Raw genomic sequence first — 26,054 nt, forward strand, 5'->3', positions numbered from 1 at the left:
AGGAAGGATAGAGGATTCCAAAGTGCCTCAAGAAAGGATACTTGTAAAAATAGGTGAATGGGTGGATCTTTATTCAGATATGTATATCTAATTTATAAAAATATAAATTCAACACTTTTTAGGTTGATATTCAGTTTTTTGCTATCTTTTAAAAATGTCTTTAATTTTTATGTCCATTTTGGTAAATACACACAACACAATGATAAAAGTTATCCAACTAGACACTTTAGACTCCATTAACTGTCTAATGTTAGACTACTTAATCAATATAACATGTGTAAGTAAATATAAATTATCTATTAGTGTATGTATGATGGAGATATTTTAAAGTGAAGCGTTTGTTTCAACATGTTTTGGAAGATGTAAAGGTATACAGAGTTTAGTTGTGAAATGTAGACTAACCCCTGGTAATAGTGACAACTGTTGAACAACTGGTTGTACTTCATGTAACAACAGTCTGTTCTTATTATTATGAAGTGATTCATGCTACAACACTCCTCTGACATATGACACATGTGGTACTCACATGACTAATGTTAACCTTGCAGCCAAAGAGTCGCTGTAGATGTTTGTAGTTCAAGCTGCTAGAAGTATTCAAGCTTTGTTGTAATGTCTTTAATTAAATGGGAATTTTCTTCACAGGAAAGAGAGATTGGTGTTCTCTTGAACTGTTGGCTTTGGACTGACTTGGCCATTTTAATTATCAAACTATATTAAAAAATTACTTATTATTTATGTGGACTTAGACCTAAATATTTCTAAAAGCTCACAGAGTGTGATCTTCACTAACATTGATGAGTAGTAATATCTACTAATACCACTCAAGGAGATAGCTGGGAAAAAACTTAGTAATACAACCAGTGTTAACAATGAAATTGGGGGATATCAGTTTTTTTATATTATCAGTTTTATTTTAACCAGAAAAACTCTAATGAAATAAGTAGCATCAGAAATGGCTGCTAAGACTAAAACAGCTGTAAGACAGTTTGTGTTTGTACTATTATCTGTACATGCCATCAGTATAAACCCAAAACATACTTTTAGACAACTGTTATTAGTCGTTCAGATTACAGAATCATTTTCAGTGATGTCGAGAAACCCACTTGTTGAGAAATTTATATGCAAAAACGGCTCGTTTGGGTTGAGAAAATATTTTACAAAAATATGTAAAATATTTTCTCAACCCAAACGAGCCGTTTTTGCATATAAGAATCATTTTCATGTTACAATTCCTTATATCATTACTTTTGAGTAACAGATATTATTAAAAATATATTTATTTTATATATTTTTATGGCTAATTGTATTTTAAATTTTTATTTATTTTCATGCACACCTGAAAATCTTTTCAAGTATGAAAAAAAATGATGTTTTGTGAGTTCTTTGTTTTGTAATGACTTGCTCTCTGTTGTTAGGCCTTCCTATGTACATCAGTCTATTCTGATTGAACAAAGAAATTAAACTTACAAATCAGTGTTGACAGATTCAAGCCATGAACCCGTGTGGCAGTAGCCAAGAGATTATCATTATATATGAAAACTGTTTTAGGTAAACATTTAAAACAAATAAACACTGCATAAAGTTTGAATGTTACATTAAGTATTCACTGCATAAAATATATATGAATATTAATTGTTTCCAGTTTCATATTGCCAATTTAATTCAAGAGGTGGCACCACTTGCTGACAATCATTTGATTTCCTCCAAGTGAACATGGAAAAACCCTAAAGAATGGTGAGAAGTTCATTTTCATTGAAAGGTTGAATTTATTGAATATTTTTATGCTAAGATATTAACACACATGATAAAAGCCTCAAGGTAAATCAACAGGAAAGTAATTCTGGTAGTAATAGCTAAATGTAGAAACATGAATGAATATTTTCAGATGACCTACATGATTAAATAATTACTTGCTTAGCTTGTTGTATTTTCTGTTTTTTGTACTATGTAAGCCTTGTATATTAGGGACACTATGGAAATTCACAAACACTTCCCTACCAAATTCACTAGTGTTGATATTGTTCTGTCAATTTATGGAGGTGTTAAGATATAACTTTACTGTCTAGAAAAAAAAAGTTAAAAAAAGAATCAGTGCTGACAAGTTTAGTAACAAACTTGAGCTATTTTTGAAAAAAATAAAACTTTGGTTAGAATCTAATATTTATTATCTGTTAGTTCTGATCAAAACAAGAAATAAACTTAGTTTATTCATTTATCTGTAGTAAAGCTCTCTCAGGTGATTTCAGTGCTTTACATAAGTGCTTTCGTTGTTCAGTCCATTTGTAATAATACATGTATTTTTTGTATAACATATGAGTTTATGTCTTCTGTTAGATTCTATTGTAACATAGTTTCATATTTTATAATTGTTGACTATATTTTTGTATTAATAAAACTTCTAAAAAGGATTTCACTTACCCCAGGAAATAATCTTCATGATTGGGATGACCCATCACATGGAGACCCACAATCTCTCAGAAGATGGAATAGATAAGTTTTTCTGATGTTATCACTGGTCTTCTGTTCTACTGATTTCTCATCTTTTTGGTTTCTTAGCAACACCACATGGTTACTTTGTTTCCTATTAATCTTGTTCTTTGTGTATCTCATTTATGACCTTTCATGGTTGTCATACTAGTGTAGAGGATATTCTGTCATTATAATTATGCCAAGTTTGGTATCTGAATGTATCTTCCAGTCTTTAGCTGTACATTTCCATGACTTGCACAAAAATTCATACGAGATTCTTACTAGGTACTTGGTTTTTTTTTTGCTATCCATCTACGGACCAACACCTTGTTTTTCTATACAGCACTGACAGTGAGTCTTTCACACATGTTGTGTTAGTTTTAGTAGTCCAGGAGCTTGCTATAGTTTCTTGATTCATCCTTATGTTACCTGTGGAAAGCTAGAGTGCCACCTGTCCTTATACAGACGGTTATTATTCCAGTAAGCAAAACACGACCATTGTCTCTTTAAAAAAAAATAATGGTAGGATTGTTTTTTTTCATCCTTTGTCCAACCTCTACATTTTTTTCTAGGCTGATTCACTACAGACCTGATTGATGCCAGCAGCTCATTCCAGGTGTACGTGTGTGTGTGTGTACCTGTCAAACCACAACTGTCTGCCTTATAGATTCATTTTGAGTTTACTTTCTGATAAAGTATATTTAATTACAACATAAAGTTCAAAAAGTAGTAAGATTAGTAGACTTTAGAAGAGGTATGACATTTCTATCACTGTAAGATTAGTAGACTTTAGAAGAGGTATGACATTTCTATCACTGTAAGATTAGTAGACTTTAGAAGAGGTATGATATTTCTATCACTGTAAGATTAGTAGACTTTAGAAGAGGTATGACATTTCTATCACTGTAAGATTAGTAGACTTTAGAAGAGGTATGACATTTCTATCACTGTAAGATTAGTAGACTTTAGAAGAGGTATGACATTTCTATCACTGTAAGATTAGTAGACTTTAGAAGAGGTATGACATTTCTATCACTGTAAGATTAGTAGACTTTAGAAGAGGTATGACATTTCTATCACTGTAAGATTAGTAGACTTTAGAAGAGGTATGACATTTCTATCACTGTAAGATTAGTATACTTTAGAAGAGGTATGACATTTCTATCACTGTAAGATTAGTATACTTTAGAAGAGGTATGACATTTCTATCACTGTAAGATTAGTAGACTTTAGAAGAGGTATGACATTTCTATCACTGTAAGATTAGTAGACTTTAGAAGAGGTATGACATTTCTATCACTGTAAGATTAGTAGACTTTAGAAGAGGTATGACATTTCTATCACTGTAAGATTAGTAGACTTTAGAAGAGGTATGACATTTCTATCACTGGCACGATCATTATCAAATACAGAATAAAAAACTTGTGTCGTAAACAATGATTGCAGCTGTGATTGAAATGTCAGACCTGTTATAAAAAACTAATGTTATTTATTGTAGAAACTGTAAGTTATAATACAAGCTTTTGCTTAGTTGGTGTCTGTTGGATCAGGTTAAGGTGGAAACACCTTCATTGAAAAGGTTTTGTGACAGAATTCATAGCCTTTACACTGCAAGTCCCTTATGAAGAATGTTGCTTGGTCGTTTCTGTGATACTGCTGAAGCTTGTTAGGTATAATATGGCATTGATTGGGTGGGTGAAATACTTATTGTTATCACTGTTAAACCCTATTTTGTCTGTTATCTATCTGGGTAGAACTCAGGTCACCAGTAGTGTATGTTCCAGGATGGAGCAGCTGGTACTTTGTAAGCAAGTGACCTTCTTCTGTTCAGTTTCCTGTTGTACCTATAGTGCACCAATGGTTTTAGTAGCTCTGGTTGTTGTGGTGGCTGGTGGGGATGAGTTATTTGTTGTATCTTCATTGTTTTTTTAAATATGAATGGCTGTGTCTGGAAGGGTGATCAGTATTTGTCTGTTGTTGAAAGTGTAGGATGTGGCTGTGGAAGGACTGATGATCATTCCTCTGTAATTGCACCTTTGCTCATTTTGTTAAGGGATGTTTGCATGTTTTTTCAGTTTCATCATTACTTCAGTTTCTGTTGCACACAAGAATGTAATCAGCAAAGGTTAACACAAAGCATCTAGTTGATCTGTTTAGGTGAGCTAGGTCCACATTAAACAGAAATGGTAAAAGTGATTATCACTGAGGCAGGTTCATGATGATCTAGTTTGATCTGTTTAGGTGAGCTAGGTTCACGTTAAACAGAAATGATAAAAGTGATTGTCACTGAGGCAGGTTCATGATGATCTAGTTTGATCTGTTTAGGTGAGCTTGGTTCACGTTAAACAGAAATGGTAAAAGTGATTGTCACTGAGGCAGGTTCATGATGATCTAGTTTGATCTGTTTAGGTGAGCTAGGTTCACGTTAAACAGAAATGGTAAAAGTGATTATCACTGAGGCAGGTTCATGATGATCTAGTTTGATCTGTTTAGGTGAGCTAGGTCCACGTTAAACAGAAATGGTAAAAGTGATTATCACTGAGGCAGGTTCATGATGATCTAGTTTGATCTGTTTAGGTGAGCTAGGTTCACGTTAAACAGAAATAGTAAAAGTGATTATCACTGAGGCAGGTTCATGATGATCTAGTTTGATCTGTTTAGGTGAGCTAGGTTCATGTTAAACAGAAATGGTAATAGTGATTATCACTGAGGCAGGTTCATGATGATCTAGTTTGATCTGTTTAGGTGAGCTAGGTCCACATTAAACAGAAATGGTAAAAGTGATTGTCACTGAGGCAGGTTCATGATGATCTAGTTTGATCTGTTTAGGTGAGCTAGGTTCACGTTAAACAGAAATGGTAATAGTGATTATCACTGAGGCAGGTTCATGATGATCTAGTTTGATCTGTTTAGGTGAGCTAGGTCCACATTAAACAGAAATGGTAAAAGTGATTATCACTGAGGCAGGTTCATGATGATCTAGTTTGATCTGTTTAGGTGAGCTAGGTTCACGTTAAACAGAAATAGTAAAAGTGATTATCACTGAGGCAGGTTCATGATGATCTAGTTTGATCTGTTTAGGTGAGCTAGGTTCATGTTAAACAGAAATGGTAATAGTGATTATCACTGAGGCAGGTTCATGATGATCTAGTTTGATCTGTTTAGGTGAGCTAGGTCCACATTAAACAGAAATGGTAATAGTGATTATCACTGAGGCAGGTTCATGATGATCTAGTTTGATCTGTTTAGGTGAGCTAGGTCCACATTAAACAGAAATGGTAATAGTGATTATCACTGAGGCAGGTTCATGATGATCTAGTTTGACTAGCATCCCCCATGCTGCAGTTTGAATCTTCTGGTAGTTGGTGTACTAATGAGCCATCCTACACATTACATTGACTCCTATTCTGAGCATTTGGTCATTAAGACTGGGCAACTAATTCCTACTTTATGAACCTTCCAGATCTAAAGTTACAGCCAAATTATTTTAAACCTCCTGACATGTCAGCTGCGACTCCAACAGCACTGATCCAGGTGTGTCTTCTACTGTGATAACTAACTCATGATGAGGGTGACAGTGAATGAATCTAGACAATTCTAGCTCTAGCCTTCTATGGGATCTTGTAAGTTGTGTTCTGTCAAATGGCTTTGGAGACAATAAACTATTTTGTAGGCATCACTGTACCTTTGAGATGTGCTGTATGTTGATACTGTGACATTAATCACAACAGGCTGCCCTCCATTAGCTTCTTGAAAGATAGATATGTTTATTCTCTGGTGCTCTAGTAGTTTGAGCCTTGGGAGTTGGCAGCAGGTGCTGTTAGTGTCTTTATCATAAGTACAAAGATTCTAACATGTTCAGTTTTCTAGGGTCATCTAGTTCATAAATATACTGTATCTCAAATTTTCATTTTCTTCTCCTAAAAATCAGTTTGAACAGATTTGGTAACAGTAAAATTATTCAATCATTTAAACAGTCTGTTAGTAGAGTTTCTGACTAGATAGAAAAGTGATATTTTTATCTTTAATTCAGTTTAAACCTACACATTTATATGTGATAATGACAACATTGTAAGACTAAATAGTCTGTAGATAGAGATATTGTGTGAATTGTTATATTATCAACTCAGCTAAGGATTGTAATTCTCTATCTTTGTACCTTTAATTTTAAGACATTTATTGTAAAGTATTACAGTACATGTTAGTCGTGACAAAATGCTTCTACCAATAAGTTACACCAACAATAAACTAGTATGCATTATTTCAAATTATCTGTTTGTAAATATGTATGTAGCAATATTTGCTGCTAATAGAAAAATAAGATAAAAACTCTCAAAGCTTGGCCTTCCTGTGTTTAGTTTATTAAAATGTGTTAAAGAACCAACTCTGTACAAGAAACTATCAACAAGTAAATAACATCCAACATTAGTACATCCGCAACATCTCGGCAGAAGAACACCAACATTCCCGGTGGCTCAGCAGTAAGTCTAGAGGCTTGCAGAGCTGGAAACCGAGTTATGATACCTGGGCACAGACAGCTCATTGTATAGTTTCATGCTTGAAAACAAATGAAAATACATCAGTAAGTACAAGAAAAGGAAAACATTACCATGAGTGGTTTCACTTTTCTAGACAATGTGCAATACTTGAAACTCTAAGTTTTTACTATAAATTGATGACAAATCTTTGTTAGACTATAAACTTAATATTCTGACAATAAAGTTGCTTTGATTTTATTTGTGTGACATGTGAATGTGACCAGAAAAATTTTATTTGATTTTATTTGTGTGACATGTGAATGTGACCAGAACATTTTAATCATCAAGAAGTTTCTCGTAATGTTTTCAGTTTGTTATTTTCCTGTTTATTTTACAAAACTACAAAGTAGCTACACTGTCTGTAAATTTCAAACTGATTTAAGGACCTAGAAGTCAAGATTGTTTCTAGTTGTTTATAAATTGGATGTGAACATTTTAACAGAATCATGACGGCTTGGACTCACTCTAAGATGCAGTTACAATGTTCAGTTATGGTGATTTTGATGGACTTAACAAATATGCTCAAATTTAGTGCATTGTACAGCTGGACATACATCACTAACATGTGTACCTCCCACATATTTATGTTGTACTCTTCGTCTGATGCATTAACCACATGTTTCATATGTATGTGTAGTGTATATTTTTAGAACTATTATTTTAAATGTTGTTTTAGTGTAGTGTTCTGTTTGTTCTAACAGATATGTTTGAAGTACTGTGATACAAAAATAAAATCTGTGTATTTGTTCTGTGCAGATAAAAGGAAATAAATATTGGTTATACAGTAAGTGTTGTTATAGTAAACCTGCAAGTGCCCACTGTTTTCCAATACTTTAATCATGAATATAAATATTGGTTGAACATTAAGTGTTGTTATAGTAAACCTGCAAGTGTCCACTGTTTTCCAATACTTTAATCATGAATATAAATATTGGTTGAACATTAAGTGTTGTTATAGTAAACCTGCATGTGTCCACTGTTTTCCAATACTTTAATCATGAATATAAATATTGGTTATACATTAAGTGTTGTTATAGTAAACCTGCAAGTGTCCACTGTTTTCCTATACTTTAATCATGAATATAAATATTGGTTATACATTAAGTGTTGTTATAGTAAACCTGCAAGTGTCCACTGTTTTCCAATACTTTAATCATGAATATAAATATTGGTTGAACATTAAGTGTTGTTATAGTAAACCTGCAAGTGTCCACTGTTTTCCAATACTTTAGTCATGAATATAACTATTGGTTATACATTAAGTGTTGTTATAGTAAACCTGCAAGTGTCCACTGTTTTCCAATACTTTAATCATTAATATAAATATTGGTTCTACATTAAGTGTTGTTCCAACCTCATTCTAATAAATGTTAGAAATCTTAATAAAAAGTAACTGTAGTATACTCAGTAATGTCTTATGATACAACGTACTCCAGAATAATTAGTATTAATGTAATCTTCTAACTAGAGTATACTCAGTAATATCTTATGTTACGACGTACTCCAGAATAATTAGTATTAATGTAATCTTCTAACTGTAGTATACTCAGTAATGTCTTATGTTACAACATACTCCAGAATAATTAGTATTAATGTAATCTTCTAACTGTAGTATACTCAGTAATGTCTTATGTTACAACGTACTCCAGAATAATTAGTATTAATGTAATCTTCTAACTGTAGTATACTCAGTAATGTCTTATGTTACAATGTACTCCAGAATAATTAGTATTAATGTAATCTTCTAACTAGTGAATGTGATAAAAAGTTATACAGGGTGTTTGGAAAGTCACTGTGCACTTATATATTTATTAACAGACATGTTTCAGTACATAATACAGGAGGTAAATATGAATGACAATTATAAACAATGTTGAAAGTGACCCCCATTGGCATCAATACAGGCCTGGATCCTTCTTATTTTGTTTCTAAACACTGCTATCAGTTGCTGGCTTGAAATAGACTGAATAAAATATGATTACAAAACTGCACAGCGACTTTCCAAACACCCTGTAGTTTTAATCAAATGTGACTGTTTTTTTTTGTTGATTTAGAAGGCCAGAAAATACCATAAAGTAGGGTGGAACTGACATAAACACCTCAGAACACCATGTTCAGGTTTACTTCCCTTCTCTTACTAATACATAATCCACACCATGTTCAGATTTATTTCCCTTCTCCAACTAATACATAATCCACACTATGTTCAGATTTACTTCCCTTCTCTAACTAATACATAATCCACACCATGTTCAGATTTACTTCCCTTCTCCAACTAATACATAATCCACACCATGTTCAGATTTACTTCCCTTCTCTAACTAATACATAATCCACACCATGTTCAGATTTACTTCCCTTCTCCAACTAATACATAATCCACACCATGTTCAGATTTACTTCCCTTCTCCAACTAATACATAATCCACACCATGTTCAGATTTACTTCCCTTCTCTAACTAATACATAATCCACACCATGTTCAGATTTACTTCCCTTCTCCAACTAATACATAATCCACACCATGTTCAGGTTCACTTCCCTTCTCTAACTAATACATAATCCACACCATGTTCAGGTTCACTTCCCTTCTCTAACTAATACATAATCCACACCATGTACAGGTTTATTTCCCTTCTCTAACTAATACATAATCCACACCATGTTCAGGTTTACTTCCTTCTCTAACTAATACATAATCCACACCATGGTCAGGTTTACTTCCCTTCTCTAACTAATACATAATCCACACCATGTTCAGGTTTACTTCCCTTCTCTAACTAATATATAATCCACACCATGTTCAGATTTACTTCCCTTCTCTAACTAATACATAATCCACACCATGTTCAGATTTACTTCCCTTCTCTAACTAATACATAATCCACACCATGTTCAGATTTACTTCCCTTCTCTAACTAATACATAATCCACACCATGTTCAGGTTTACTTCCCTTCTGTTACTAATACATAATCCACACCATGTTCAGATTTACTTCCCTTCTTTAACTGATACATAATCCACACCATGTTCAGGTTTACTTCCTTCTCTAACTAATACATAATCCACACCATGTTCAGATTTACTTCCTTCTCTAACTAATACATAATCCACACCATGTTCAGATTTACTTCCTTCTCTAACTAATACATAATCCACACCATGTTCAGATTTACTTCCTTCTCTAACTAATACATAATCCACACCATGTTCAGGTTTACTTCCTTCTCTAACTGATACATAATCCACACCATGTTCAGATTTGCTTCCTTCTCTAACTAATACATAATCCACACCATGTTCAGATTTGCTTCCTTCTCTAACTAATACATAATCCACACCATGTTCAGATTTACTTCCTTCTCTAACTAATACATAATCCACACCATGTTCAGGTTTGCTTCCCTTCTCTAACTAATACATAATCCACACCATGTTCAGCTTCCTTCTCTAACTTTCCACACCTTCCCTTCTCTAACTAATACATAATCCACACCATGTTCAGATTTACTTCCCTTCTCTAACTAATACATAATCCACACCATGTTCAGATTTACTTCCCTTCTCTAACTAATACATAATCCACACCATGTTCAGGTTCACTTCCCTTCTCTAACTAATACATAATCCACACCATGTTCAGGTTTATTTCCCTTCTCTAACTAATACATAATCCACACCATGTTCAGGTTTATTTCCTTCTCTAACTAATACATAATCCACACCATGTTCAGGTTTACTTCCCTTCTCTAACTAATACATAATCCACACCATGTTCAGATTTACTTCCCTTCTCTAACTAATACATAATCCACACCATGTTCAGATTTACTTCCCTTCTCTAACTAATACATAATCCACACCATGTTCAGATTTACTTCCCTTCTCTAACTAATACATAATCCACACCATGTTCAGATTTACTTCCCTTCTCTAACTAATACATAATCCACACCATGTTCAGGTTCACTTCCCTTCTCTAACTAATACATAATCCACACCATGTTCAGGTTCACTTCCCTTCTCTAACTAATACATAATCCACACCATGTTCAGGTTTATTTCCCTTCTCTAACTAATACATAATCCACACCATGTTCAGGTTTAATTCCCTTCTCTAACTAATATATAACCCACATCATGTTCAGATTTACTTCCCTTCTCTAACTAATACATAATCCACACCATGGTCAGATTTACTTCCCTTCTCCAACTAATACATAATCCACACCATGTTCAGATTTACTTCCCTTCTCTAACTAATACGTAATCCACACCATGTTCAGATTTACTTCCCTTCTCTAACAAATACCTAATCCACACCATGTTCAGATTTACTTCCCTTCTCTAACTAATACGTAATCCACACCATGTTCAGATTTACTTCCCTTCTCTAACTAATACATAATCCACACCATGTTCAGGTTTACTTCCCTTCTGTTACTAATACATAATCCACACCATGTTCAGATTTACTTCCCTTCTTTAACTGATACATAATCCACACCATGTTTAGGTTTACTTCCTTCTCTAACTAATACATAATCCACACCATGTTCAGATTTGCTTCCCTTCTCTAACTAATACATAATCCACACCATGTTCAGATTTACTTCCCTTCTCTAACTAATACATAATCCACACCATGTTCGGTTTACTTCCCTTCTCTAACTAATACATAATCCACACCATGTTCAGATTTACTTACCTTCTCTAACTGATACATAATCCACACCATGTTCAGATTTACTTACCTTCTCTAAGTAATACATAATCCACAACACATTCAGATTTGCTTCCCTTCTCTAACTAATACATAATCCACACCATGTTCAGATTTACTTCCCTTCTCTAACTAATACATAATCCACGCCGTGTTCAGGTTTACTTCCCTTCTCTAACTAATACATAATCCACACCATGTTTAGGTTTACTTCCCTTCTCTAACTAATACATAATCCACACCATGTTTAGGTTTACTTCCCTTCTCTAACTAATACATAATCCACACCATGTTCAGATTTACTTCCCTTCTCCAACTAATACATAATCCACACCATGTTCAGGTTCACTTCCCTTCTCTAACTAATACATAATCCACACCATGTTCAGGTTCACTTCCCTTCTCTAACTAATACATAATCCACACCATGTTCAGGTTTATTTCCCTTCTCTAACTAATACATAATCCACACCATGTTCAGGTTTATTTCCCTTCTCTAACTAATATATAACCCACATCATGTTCAGATTTACTTCCCTTCTCTAACTAATACATAATCCACACCATGGTCAGATTTACTTCCCTTCTCCAACTAATACGTAATCCACCATGTTCAGATTTACTTCCTTCTCTAACAAATACATAATCCACACCATGTTTAGGTTTGCTTCCCTTCTCTAACTAATACATAATCCACACCATGTTCAGATTTTTGCTTCCTTCTCTAACTAATACATAATCCACACCATGTTCAGATTTACTTCCTTCTCTAACTAATACATAATCCACACCATGTTCGATTTACTTCCCTTCTCTAACTAATAACGTAATCCACACCATGTTCAGATTTACTTACCTTCTCTAACTGATACATAATCCACACCATGTTCAGATTTACTTACCTTCTCTAAGTAATACATAATCCACACCACATTCAGATTTGCTTCCTTCTCTAACTAGTACATAATCCACACCATGTTTAGATTTACTTCCTTCTCTAACTAATACATAATCCACGCCATGTTCAGGTTTGCTTCCTTCTCTAACTAATACATAATCCACACCATGTTTAGGTTTGCTTCCTTCTCTAACTAATACATAATCCACACCATGTTTAGGTTTACTTCCCTTCTCTAACTAATACATAATCCACACCATGTTCAGATTTGCTTCCCTTCTCTAACTAATACATAATCCACACCATGTTCAGATTTGCTTCCCTTCTCTAACTAATACATAATCCACACCATGTTCAGATTTACTTCCCTTCTCTAACTAATACATAATTCACACACGTTCAGATTTACTTCCCTTCTCCAACTAATACATAATCCACACCATGTTCAGGTTCACTTCCCTTCTCTAACTAATACATAATCCACACCATGTTCAGGTTCACTTCCCTTCTCTAACTAATACATAATCCACACCATGTTCAGGTTTATTTCCCTTCTCTAACTAATACATAATCCACACCATGTTCAGGTTTATTTCCTTCTCTAACTAATATATAACCCACATCATGTTCAGATTTACTTCCCTTCTCTAACTAATACATAATCCACACCATGGTCAGATTTACTTCCCTTCTCCAACTAATACGTAATCCACACCATGTTCAGATTTACTTCCCTTCTCTAACAAATACATAATCCACACCATGTTTAGGTTTACTTCCCTTCTCTAACTAATACATAATCCACACCATGTTCAGATTTGCTTCCCTTCTCTAACTAATACATAATCCACACCATGTTCAGATTTACTTCCCTTCTCTAACTAATACATAATCCACACCATGTTCGGATTTACTTCCCTTCTCTAACTAATACGTAATCCACACCATGTTCAGATTTACTTACCTTCTCTAACTGATACATAATCCACACCATGTTCAGATTTACTTACCTTCTCTAAGTAATACATAATCCACACCACATTCAGATTTGCTTCCCTTCTCTAACTAGTACATAATCCACACCATGTTCAGATTTACTTCCCTTCTCTAACTAATACATAATCCACGCCATGTTCAGGTTTACTTCCCTTCTCTAACTAATACATAATCCACACCATGTTTAGGTTTACTTCCCTTCTCTAACTAATACATAATCCACACCATGTTTAGGTTTACTTCCTTCTCTAACTAATACATAATCCACACCATGTTCAGATTTGCTTCCCTTCTCTAACTAATACATAATCCACACCATGTTCAGATTTGCTTCCCTTCTCTAACTAATACATAATCCACACCATGTTCAGATTTACTTCCCTTCTCTAACTAATACATAATTCACACACGTTCAGATTTACTTACCTTCTCTAACTAATACATAATCCACACCATGTTCAGATTTACTTCCCTTCTCTAACTAATACATAATTCACACCATGTTCAGATTTACTTACCTTCTCTAACTAATACATAATCCACACCATGTTCAGATTTACTTCCCTTCTCTAACTAATACATAATTCGCACCATGTTCAGATTTACTTTCCTTCTCTTACTGATACATAATCCATAAACCACCAACTCTTTTTACACCGTTTCCTACTGGTTGTGGCTGCATACTTAGTAACTTTATGTTGTTACATGTCACTATACTCAATGGTCAGAGCTTACAAGAATAAACTTTGGTAAAAACAACTTCAACAGAATCAGTGGGTTTAAGGTCACTAGTGATGGTACATTGATGTGACTTGTACATTTTATAGGTATTTGTTTACATAGTTTTAAGTAAATGAGTTTAAAAATTACAAGTGGACTCTATCTATAAATGTAGGGTTAATAATTGAAACTGGTTTCATTTGCATACCAAAAATATACATAATTCCAGGTAATTTTATCAGTTAAATAGTAGGACAAGGAAACATAAATAATGAATTATTATACAGCTTGTACTTTCAGAAGAAAGTAGCTACAGATTCTTCCAGACCTTCCTTCTGGTTAATAATTTAAAATAGTTACAGATTCTTCCAGATAGGTACCTTCCTTCAGGTCAATAATTTAAAATAGTTACAGATTCTTCAAGATAGGTACCTTCCTTCTGGTCAATAATTTAAAATAGCTACAGATTCTTCCATATAGGTACCTTCCTTCTAGTCAATAATTTAAAGTAGTTACAGATTCTTCCAGACCTTCCTTCTAGTCAATAATTTAAAATACTTACAGATTCTTCCAGATAGGTACCTTCCTTCTAGTCAATAATTTAAAATAGTTACAGATTCTTCAAGATAGGTACCTTCCTTCTGGTCAATAATTTAAAATAGCTACAGATTCTTCCTGATAGGTACCTTCCTTCTGGTCAATAATTTAAAATAGTTACAGATTCTTCCAGATAGGTACCTTCCTTCAGGTCAATAATTTAAAATAGTTACAGATTCTTTCAGATAGGTACCTTCCTTCTAGTCAATAATTTAAAATAGTTACAGATTCTTCCAGATAGGTACCTTCCTTCTAGTCAATAATTTAAAATAGTTACAGATTCTTCCAGATAGGTACCTTCCTTCTAGTCAATAATTTAAAATAGTTACAGATTCTTTCAGATAGGTACCTTCCTTCTGGTCAATAATTTAAAATAGTTACAGATTCTTCCAGTTAGGTACTTTTTTTCTTGTGAATAATTTAAAATAGTTACAAATTCTTCCAGATAGGTACCTTCCTTCTGGTCAATAATTTAAAAACAGTGTTGCTATTTTAATATACAAGTTAGACAGTTGGAATAATCAAAAACTGTAATATTTGATTCATTTTTGTTTCAAATGACTTAAGTGTAATTTTGGCTTGTGCTTTTTGGAATAATTAAAGCATAAATAAATAATTTCAGATATTAATTTTAGTTACTTGATTATTGGTGTAACTCTTGGTTTAGTCATGGTTTCAGTTGATCACTGGTGTAACACTTGATTTAGTCATGATTTCAGTTGATCACTGGTGTAACACTTGATTTAGTCATGATTTCAGTTGATCACTGGTGTAACACTTGATTTAGTCATGATTTCAGTTGATTACTGGTGTAACACTTGATTTAGTCATGATTTCAGTTGATTACTGGTGTAACTCTTGATTTAGTCATGTTGATTACTGGTGTAACTCTTGATTTAGTCATGATTTCAGTTGATTACTGGTGTAACTCTTGATTTAGTCATGATTTCAGTTGATTACTGGTGTAACTCTTGATTTAGTAATGATTTCAGTTGATCACTGGTGTAACACTTGATTTAGTCATGATTTAAGTTGATCACTGGTGTAACACTTTATTTAGTCATGATTTCAGTTGATTACTGGTGTAACTTGATTTAGTCATGATTTCAGTTGATGTAACTCTTGATTTAGTCATGATTTCACTGGTGTAACACTTGATTTAGTCATGATTTCAGTTGATTACTGGTGTAACACTTGATTTAGTCATGATTTCAGTTGATTACTGGTGTAACTCTTGATTTAGTCATGATTTCATTTGATTACTGGTGTAACTCTTGATTTAGTCATGATTTCAGTTGATTACTGGTGTAACTCTTGATTTAGTCATGATTTCAGTTGATTACTGGTGTAACTCTTGATTTAGTCATGATTTCAGTTGATTACTGGTGTAACTCTTGATTTAGTCATGATTTCAGTTGATTACTGGTGTAACACTTGATTTAGTCATGATTTCAGTTGATTACTGGTGTAACTCTTGATTTAGTCATGATTTCAGTTGATTACTGGTGTAACTCTTGATTTAGTAATGATTTCAGTTGATCACTGGTGTAACACTTGATTTAGTCATGATTTCAGTTGATTACTGGTGTAACTCTTGATTTAGTCATGATTTCAGTTGATTATTGGTGTAACTCTTGATTTAGTCATGATTTCAGTTGATTACTGGTGTAACTCTTGATTTAGTCATGATTTCAGTTGAATACTGGTGTAACACTTGATTTAGTCATGATTTCAGTTGATTACTGGTGTAACACTTGATTTAGTCATGATTTCAGTTGATTACTGGTGTAACTCTTGATTTAGTCATGATTTCATTTGATTACTGGTGTAACTCTTGATTTAGTCATGATTTCAGTTGATTACTGGTGTAACTCTTGATTTAGTCATGATTTCAGTTGATTACTGGTGTAACTCTTGATTTAGTCATGATTTCAGTTGATCACTGGTGTAACACTTGATTTAGTCATGATTTAAGTTGATCACTGGTGTAACACTTGATTTAGTCATGATTTCAGTTGATTACTGGTGTAACACTTGATTTAGTCATGATTTCAGTTGATTACTGGTGTAACTCTTGATTTAGTCATGATTTCAGTTGATTACTGGTGTAACTCTTGATTTAGTCATGATTTCAGTTGATTACTGGTGTAACTCTTGATTTAGTCATGATTTCAGTTGAATACTGGTGTAACACTTGATTTAGTCATGATTTCAGTTGATTACTGGTGTAACACTTGATTTAGTCATGATTTCAGTTGATTACTGGTGTAACTCTTGATTTAGTCATGATTTCATTTGATTACTGGTGTAACTCTTGATTTAGTCATGATTTCAGTTGATTACTGGTGTAACTCTTGATTTAGTCATGATTTCAGTTGATTATGGTGTAACTCTTGATTTAGTCATGATTTCAGTTGATTACTGGTGTAACTCTTGATTTAGTCATGATTTCAGTTGATTACTGGTGTAACACTTGATTTAGTCATGATTTTAGTAACTTGATTATTTGTGTAACACTTGATTTAGGCATGATTTTAGTAACTTGATTATTTGTGTGACACATATAATTATAATTTCAGTTAATTAATTGCAACAGTTATAAAGAACACTAGTTTTGATTAATTGATTTGTTTACCTGACACTACTCAAAATAGAGACTGCTTATATGTAATCACTTAGGTCTTGAACTTTGAAAACAACAACTATGTCTTGTATATACATATATGTGACCAGTGGCAGTTTCTAGAAGTTTTTAGTCTCTTCTTGTACTGACTTGCTTTGTATGTTATTATACATTGACTGTAAAACATACAGATAGTGTGCATGTCTTATTAACTTCATGTATGTGGCTAAAACATATGTTTAAAGGACCTAAAATAAGTTTAGGAATAACCTTTTTGATCAAAAGATATATCTTAATGTTGCATAATATACATTAAATGTATAACTTAACAAACTACATATTCATATGTTCTGGTTGTTACAAAGTTTAAAAAATATATTATAGATTCTTTGTTTTCTAATATTTTTCTCAAATCATGTATTCTGTCTTTCTCCCTTCCTAACTAAAAGTAATACACATCTTGTTCTTACATTGTTCACTACCATAATTAATTATTTATTTCAGGTTTTCTGATATTTTAATATTCTGTGATAAAATTGTTCCTTTTCACTTCTCAAATACTCATGACTTTTACTTGACCTAAATTAAATATTTATTAGTTCATGTGAAGTGTTCTGTAAGAAAAAATTATATGACCATTCTCACAAAGGTCATCAGGTCAGTGTGGAACTCATTTGTTCTTTCCTGCAATTCATTAAATGTTCAGTCTTCATGTTAATACTTCCAAGGTAGACAATATACTTCAGTTATTCACTAATAAACCCACACTCCTAATTTTAAAATAAAGTCTGTTTTACCTGAATTTGGATGTTGGTGTATTTTATACAAGAGGTTTCCTGTATGGTTGGTGTTATTGGTTAGGTTGTATTTTAATTTTTGTATCAGTGTGTTATATAAATAACATAAGGTTTTCATTTAATTCTCAAATTTCAGATAGCTTGTCACAAAACACATTTGCTGAATATTTTTACATCCGTCTCAACAGTCTTCAGTTTATATGGTCTCACAGGTTTGGTAATCAGTAAATTTCATCTTATAGTGAATAAAATAAGAGTTTTTACAAACTCAAACTATCTCTATCTATGTATGTGACATATTGAATCAAAATGGCTGTTCGAGCCTTTTTCTTTTAGTATGTGTGATTTTGAAGTTTAAAAGCAGTATTTGTAATTCAAATGAACATAAGGTTTAAATACTAGAAAGAAATATGTTTTTATTAAATCACCCAAGTGTCTATCAGTTGTACACAGTAATGTTTTTAATCACAACATTACACCAGTTTTACCTGGCATTATTGGGTAAAGCAACTGAGTAATTTTATGATTAGAACACAACGAATTATCGTGATATTAATATATATAAACACAGGTATAACTTGGTAATAAGCACGTGATATTACTATATATAAACACAGGTATAACTTGGTAATAACCACATGATATTAATGTATATAAATACAGGTATAACTTGGTAATAATCACATGATATTAATGTATATAAATACAGGTATAACTTGGTAATAATCACGATATTAATGTATATAAACACAGGTATAACTTGGTAATAATCACATGATATTAATGTATATAAATACAGGTATAAATTGGTAATAATCAAATGATATTAATATATATAAACACAGGTATAACTTGGTAAGAACTACATGATACTAATATATATAAACACAGATATGGCTGAGTAAGAACGATATGATAATATAAACACAGGTATAACTTGGTAATAATCACATGATATTAATATATATAAACACAGGTATGGCTCAGTAAGAACTACATGATACTAATATATATAAACACAGATATGGCTCAGTAAGAACGACATGATAATATAAACATAGGTATAACTCGGTGGTAACCACATGATATTAACATGTATATAAACACAGGTATAGCTCGGTAACAACCACATGATATTAATATATATAAACACAGATATAGCTCGGTAGTAACCAGATATATTAACAGAACTTCAGACGTTAACCATACTTTCACAAGGTCGTATAGCTTCTCACTTTAATATAGGGACTTAACAGTTACAATTATGACAGAAACCAACCCAGGTCTAACAGACAGTTCGTGCTTTAAGGATAAGCGTAAAGAATGAACTTCTGTTGTGCTAGGAAAGGAGTAAGTGAGACATAATAACAGAAGTTACATTCGTAGAATGGGTTACAGTAGGATAGTAACCAGATATCATGACTCTGGGTAATACTGATGGCAGTATCCTAACACTTTTCCCTGCTATTAGGGACACTAATGTTATGCATTAGTCTAGGCACAACGTTCTAGTAACTATACTGTGCTTCCAACCCTGCTATGTGGTTGTGGAACACTAGCTTTTTTTACCCTACTGTGCAGTCAATGTGGTTGCAAAACACTATATTCACCCTACTGTGGTGGTGAAACACTAGGTTCTCCTTACTATGCAGTCAATGTGGTTGCAAAACACTAGGTTCTCCATACTATGTTTACAATGTGGTTGTGAAACATAGGTTCACCATACTGTGATGTCAGTGTGGTTGTGAAACACTTGGTTCACCATACTGTGGTTGTGAGACACTAGGTTTTCCCTTCTGTGTTGTCAGTGTGGTTGCAAAACACTAGGTTCACCATACTGTGCTATCAATGTGGTTGTGAAACATAGGGTCACCCAACTGTGGTGGTGAAACAAGTGGTCACCCTACTGTGGTGATGAGAAACTAGGTTCACCATACTGTAGAATTTGTAGCATTAGCTGTGGAGGTTATAGGTCGAATTACACTGTGACCTCACACTGTTCTTATTCGTTGTTGTCTGGTGAGCCATCACACGCCCCAGAAGGATGAAAAGATAAGCCAATTACGTAATCACGGGTAGTTCCTCTCAGTGATACATACTAAGTCCGGGGTCTTAGTATGCATCAGTGTGTACTTCATGACTGTTGACTATCATAGTGTTATTAAACATGATAACGGCCAGTAGTTAGTTCCGTACTTCATGACTGTTGACTATCATAGTGTTATTAAACATGTTAACGGCCAGTAGTTAGATTAGTGCTTCATGGTTATTGACTATCACAGTGTTATTAAACATGATAACGGCCAGTAGTTAGTTCCGTACTTCATGACTGTTGACTATCACAGTGCTATTAAACATGATAACGGCCAGTAGTTAGTTCCATACTTCATGACTGTTGACTATCATAGTGTTATTAAACATGATAACGGCCAGTAGTTAGACTATTGGTTCATGACTGTTGACTATCACAGTGTTATTAAACATGATAATGGCCAGTAGTTAGTTTCGTGCTTCATGACTGTTGACTATCATAGTGTTATTAAACATGATAACAGCCAGTAGTTAGACTATTGGTTCATGACTGTTGACTATCACAGTGTTATTAAACATGATAACGGCCAGTAGTTAGTTTCGTACTTCATGACTGTTGACTATCATAGTGTTATTAAACATGTTAACGGCCAGTAGTGAGTTCCGTATTTCATGACTGTTGACTATCACAGTGTTAATAGTCATGTATTAATGGCCAGTACTAGTACTTCATGACTGTTGACTATCACAGTGTTATTAAACATGATAATGGCCAGTAGTTAGTTTCGTACTTCATGACTGTTGACTATCATGGTGTTATTAAACATGATAATGGCCAGTAGTTAGACTAGTACTTCATAACTGTTGACTATCATGGTGTTATTAAACATGATAATGGCCAGTAGTTAGTTTCGTGCTTCATGACTGTTGACTATCATAGTGTTATTAAACATGATAACGGCCAGTAGTTAGACTATTGGTTCATGACTGTTGACTATCAGTTTCGTACTTCATGTGTTATTATTAAACATGATAACGGCCAGTAGTTAGTTTCGTACTTCATGACTGTTGGCTATTTTGGTGTTAAGTTATTAAACATGTTAACGGCCAGTAGTTAGACTAGTACTTCATGGCTGTTGACTATTTTGGTGTTAAGTTATTAAACATGATAATAGCCAGTTGTTCGACTAGTACTTCATGACTGTGGACTATCATGGTGTTATTAAACATGATAACGGTCTATAGTTAAATTAGTATGTAATGACTGTTGACTATCATGGTGTTAAGTTGTTAAACATGTTAACGGCCAGTAGGTAGACATAAAAATAACAGTACTCTGCACACCTTGATACCCCCACACCTGATGTACAGTACACCATGTTAATTCGATGTGCCACTGAGTTTGTTCTTCAATTTTATAATCACGTAACAGTTTTAATTGACTGAAAGGTGTTCTCTCTAGTTACTTTATGGTGGGCTATATAATATAAATTCGAAAAATTTTATTATATTGACTGACCCCTAGTGGCCAAGTGGTACGTCTGTAGACTCACAACGGTGGAAACTGGGTTTCGATACCCGTGATGGGCAAAACACAGATAGCCCATTATGTAGCTTTGTGCTTAGTCAATAATAATAACAATATATATACTTTTATCATAAGTTTATATGCTGAGATAATTTTAGAGATAATTTGATAACAGTATAAGCAACAGGTCGCGTCAGAAACATATTTGAAAGTATGTAAAACAGCTGTCACAGATGTTTTTCATCTATATTTATATCTTCATGCAAATACAAGTGTGGCATAATAAAGAAAGCATTTATTGCCTGCAAAGGTTGTAGAAAGTCGATTCCTAGCGGTATGTTCTGACTTCCTGGAGGTAGGAATCATCTTCTATGTATCATCCCTAGGTGCGATATTTAAAGTTGTATATTACAACATTCTAAAATTGGTTTTAAAACTTCGGTATAATAAGTTAATATGTTTAACAAACACTTGTTATAGTGCGATAAAATCTTAGAATTCAAATATATTATTAAAACGATTGCAAGGATAATCTTATGATTAATGTTTTTGAACGAAACGTTGATAAATGATACGTCGTCTCATAGAGTGAGTTTTATTTGTATTCTCAGATGTTAATTTTGTTACTTTACCACTTTATTATTTATTCTATAAAGGTCTTTCTAAGTGTAATTATAACAACACGGTTCTTACGTTGTCGAACATTCACAAGTGTAGTTATTCGAACATGGTTATTACGTTATCAAATATTCTCAAGTGTAGTTATACCAGGAAGTCTGTTAACCGGAAGACATACATAAATATGTAAAAATTGTATAACTGTATCTATGTGGGTATGTATATTATACAAAGCCATCAGTCTGTTTACACAGAGCTATATTATATGTTTGTTTGGAATTCCACACTCGAGGTCTCTCTGTGTTAGCCATTTCTAATTTAGTAGTCAGCACTACCAATGAACAATAGTGGGATTCACCACACATTATAACGCCCCCAAGTCTAAACGCGAGAGCATGTTTCGCGATGGGGATTTTCAGTTGAGACAACCAGTGATGTCGGTAGCGCTGATGCTCTGAAGGAGCAGATTTGTCCCTAATGGTATAGAGAAAGTCAGTATAGCTATAAACCAGGTTTTGATAGCCGTGGTGGGCACAACATTGTACAGTTTTGTGCTTACATAAAAACAAAAACAAAAATTCAATTTCTTTGACCTTAGAACTAATCTGTTTCTTCCAATACTGCCCAGTTAAATTTACTGTTTCCATACTGACCAGTCAAATTTACTGTTTCCACTTTGAACTTTGGATTCCTCACTCTTCCTCTTCTTATGTTGATTGCTACCCTGGTGATGAACCAACAAAACACCATCTTAATATCCAAACTATAATCAACAAAACACCATCTTAATATCCAAACTATAATCAACAAAACACCATCTTAATATCCAAACTATAATCAACAAAACACCATCTTAATATCCAAACTATAATCAATAAAACACCATCTTAATATCCAAACTATAATCAATAAAACACCATCTTAATATCCAAACTATAATCAACAAAACACCATCTTAATATCCAAACTATAATCAATAAAACACCATCTTAATATCCAAACTATAATCAACAAAACACCATCTTAATATCCAAACTATAATCAACAAAACACCATCTTAATATCCAAACTATAATCAATAAAACACCATCTTAATATCCAAACTATAATCAACAAAACACCCTCTTAATATACAAACTATACTTTGGAATAAAAGTCGCATTTTTCGTTGTTTTTTGGGTTTCTCCCACAATTTCATGGACCCCAATGGCTCAAAGGTAAGTAGGGCTGAGGGCTCACACCGCTAAAAACCAAGTTTCAATACCCATGGTGGGTATAGCACAGACAGCTCATTGTTTAGTTTTGTACTTAAACAAACACAATTCTCTACTTAACTCTTTCATAAATTTACTGTTAGAATTGTGGTGTTTACGTTTATTTCATTTCTAACGATTACACTAACAATAAAGGAATTAATCCATTTGTACCAGCGTTCGTTTGGACTTGTTTATCAATAAATAAGTACCAGCTTTACTGACTCATTGCTGTGGCGAGTTCATTTGGACTTTTTACTCATACAACGATTAACATGTAAAACCAATTTGCCAGTTACACTTGATTCAGTCTACATTTAATGACGTAACGATTGGCAACTAAAAGTAATTTAGAAACCATTCGTCAGTGACCGAGTTCATTGTGGAATACATTTCAACATGTTGGTTAACTAAACAGTGTAGAAATATGTGAAGAAAGTGTTGGTGCGCGTGGGGATATAATATACGGTACCTGAATTTAAAATTCAAATTAGTGAATTAACGAACGTCCGTTTACAAATGTTAAGTCACAGTATTACACTTACTTCAACACCAAGTAAATCCAAGCATATATCGTAAGATGGAATAGATCAACAAAGCTGAAATGGACGTCGTAAAACATTTACAACCGAGAGCATCGACACAGCGGTTCTCAATTTGTGAACCACGGGTTCTCTTCAAGTGCTTCTGTCAAAGGTTTCATGATCACAGGGAGGAAGCAGCGTTTCAGTGTCATTTTGTCATTTTCATCCATCGAGATAAAAGGAATTCAGGTGTTCTGTGAACAAACATGTTTCGCCTTAACTGTGCTTTGTTAGTACGTCTTCCAAAACATGATATTTGTGTTTCTATAGACACGTGTACAACATTTGTTAACTTATTTCTAAAGTTTAAGCAGAACGTTTGAAGCATATGCGATAAACAGAATAAAAGTGGTATATAATACAGAATATGAGCTGAGCTTATTTTAAGCTTAAACGTTTTCAACAAATCATCTCTTCGTTTAAATTCAGTAGTTGTTTACTTAAAGCATAAGTTTATTGTTTTGATCTTTGTTGTGTGGTGCATAGCAAGTTTCTTTTCGAGAATTTTCTAATTTCTTACCTTAAATAACGAAATCTAATCACATTAGATTGTAAATATCTGAGAAAGGTTTCAGAAAATAATCACATTAGATAGTAAATATCTGAGAAAGGTTTCAGAAAATAATCACATTAGATAGTAAATATCTGAGAAAGGTTTCAGAAAATAATCACATTAAATAGTAAATATCTGAGAAAGGTTTCAGAAAATAATAACATTAGATAGTAAATATCTGAGAAAGGTTTCAGAAAATAATCACATTAGATAGTAAATATCTGAGAAAGGTTTCAGAAAATAACACATAGATAGTAAATATCTGAGAAAGGTTTCAGAAAATAATTACATTAGATAGTAAATATCTGAGAAAGGTTTCAGAAAATAATCACATTAGATAGTAAATATCTGAGAAAGGTTTAAGAAAATAATAACATTAGATGGTAAATATCTGAGAAAGGTTTCAGAAAATAATAACGTTACATAGTAAATATCTGAGAAAGGTTTCAGAAAATAATCACATTAAATAGTAAATATCTGAGAAAGGTTTCAGAAAATAATAACATTAGATAGTAAATATCTGAGAAAGGTTTCAGAAAATAATAACATTAGATAGTAAATATCTGAGAAAGGTTTCAGAAAATAATAACATTAGATAGTAAATATCTGAGAAAGGTTTCAGAAAATAATCACATTAGATAGTAAATATCTGAGAAAGGTTTCAGAAAATAATAACATTAGATAGTAAATATCTGAGAAAGGTTTCAGAAAATAATAACGTTAGATAGTAAATATCTGAGAAAGGTTTCAGAAAATAATAACATTAGATAGTAAATATCTGAGAAAGGTTTCAGAAAATAATCACATTAAATAGTAAATATCTGAGAAAGGTTTCAGAAAATAATAACATTAGATAGTAAATATCTGAGAAAGGTTTCAGAAAATAATAACGTTAGATAGTAAATATTTGAGAAAGGTTTCAGAAAATAATAACATTAGATAGTAAATATCTGAGAAAGGTTTCAGAAAATAATCACATTAGATAGTAAATATCTGAGAAAGGTTTCAGAAAATAATCACATTAAATAGTAAATATCTGAGAAAGGTTTCAGAAAATAATAACATTAGATAGTAAATATCTGAGAAAGGTTTCAGAAAATAATAACATTAGATAGTAAATATCT

The 26,054-nt window shown here is 32.9% G+C and overlaps 1 long non-coding RNA gene across 2 annotated transcripts; it reads right to left on the reverse strand.

Annotated features, from left to right (window-relative positions):
• Positions 1 to 6,808: 6,808 nt before the first annotated feature.
• LOC143237864 (uncharacterized) lies at positions 6,809 to 24,516 on the reverse strand. 2 transcript variants are annotated; one of them, XR_013020293.1, is made up of 3 exons: positions 24,339 to 24,516; positions 23,194 to 23,264; positions 6,809 to 7,026 (listed from the first exon to the last, which is right to left on the reverse strand). It is a non-coding gene; the product is annotated as an uncharacterized LOC143237864 (long non-coding RNA). The 2 variants fall into 2 exon arrangements; XR_013020292.1 differs by lacking the exon at positions 6,809 to 7,026 and adding an exon at positions 21,464 to 22,304.
• Between the last annotated feature and the right edge of the window lie 1,538 nt (positions 24,517 to 26,054).

This window comes from Tachypleus tridentatus, chromosome 13, assembly GCF_004210375.1.
Source record: "Tachypleus tridentatus isolate NWPU-2018 chromosome 13, ASM421037v1, whole genome shotgun sequence".
In the NCBI taxonomy this organism is placed as follows: Eukaryota; Metazoa; Arthropoda; class Merostomata; order Xiphosura; family Limulidae; genus Tachypleus; species Tachypleus tridentatus.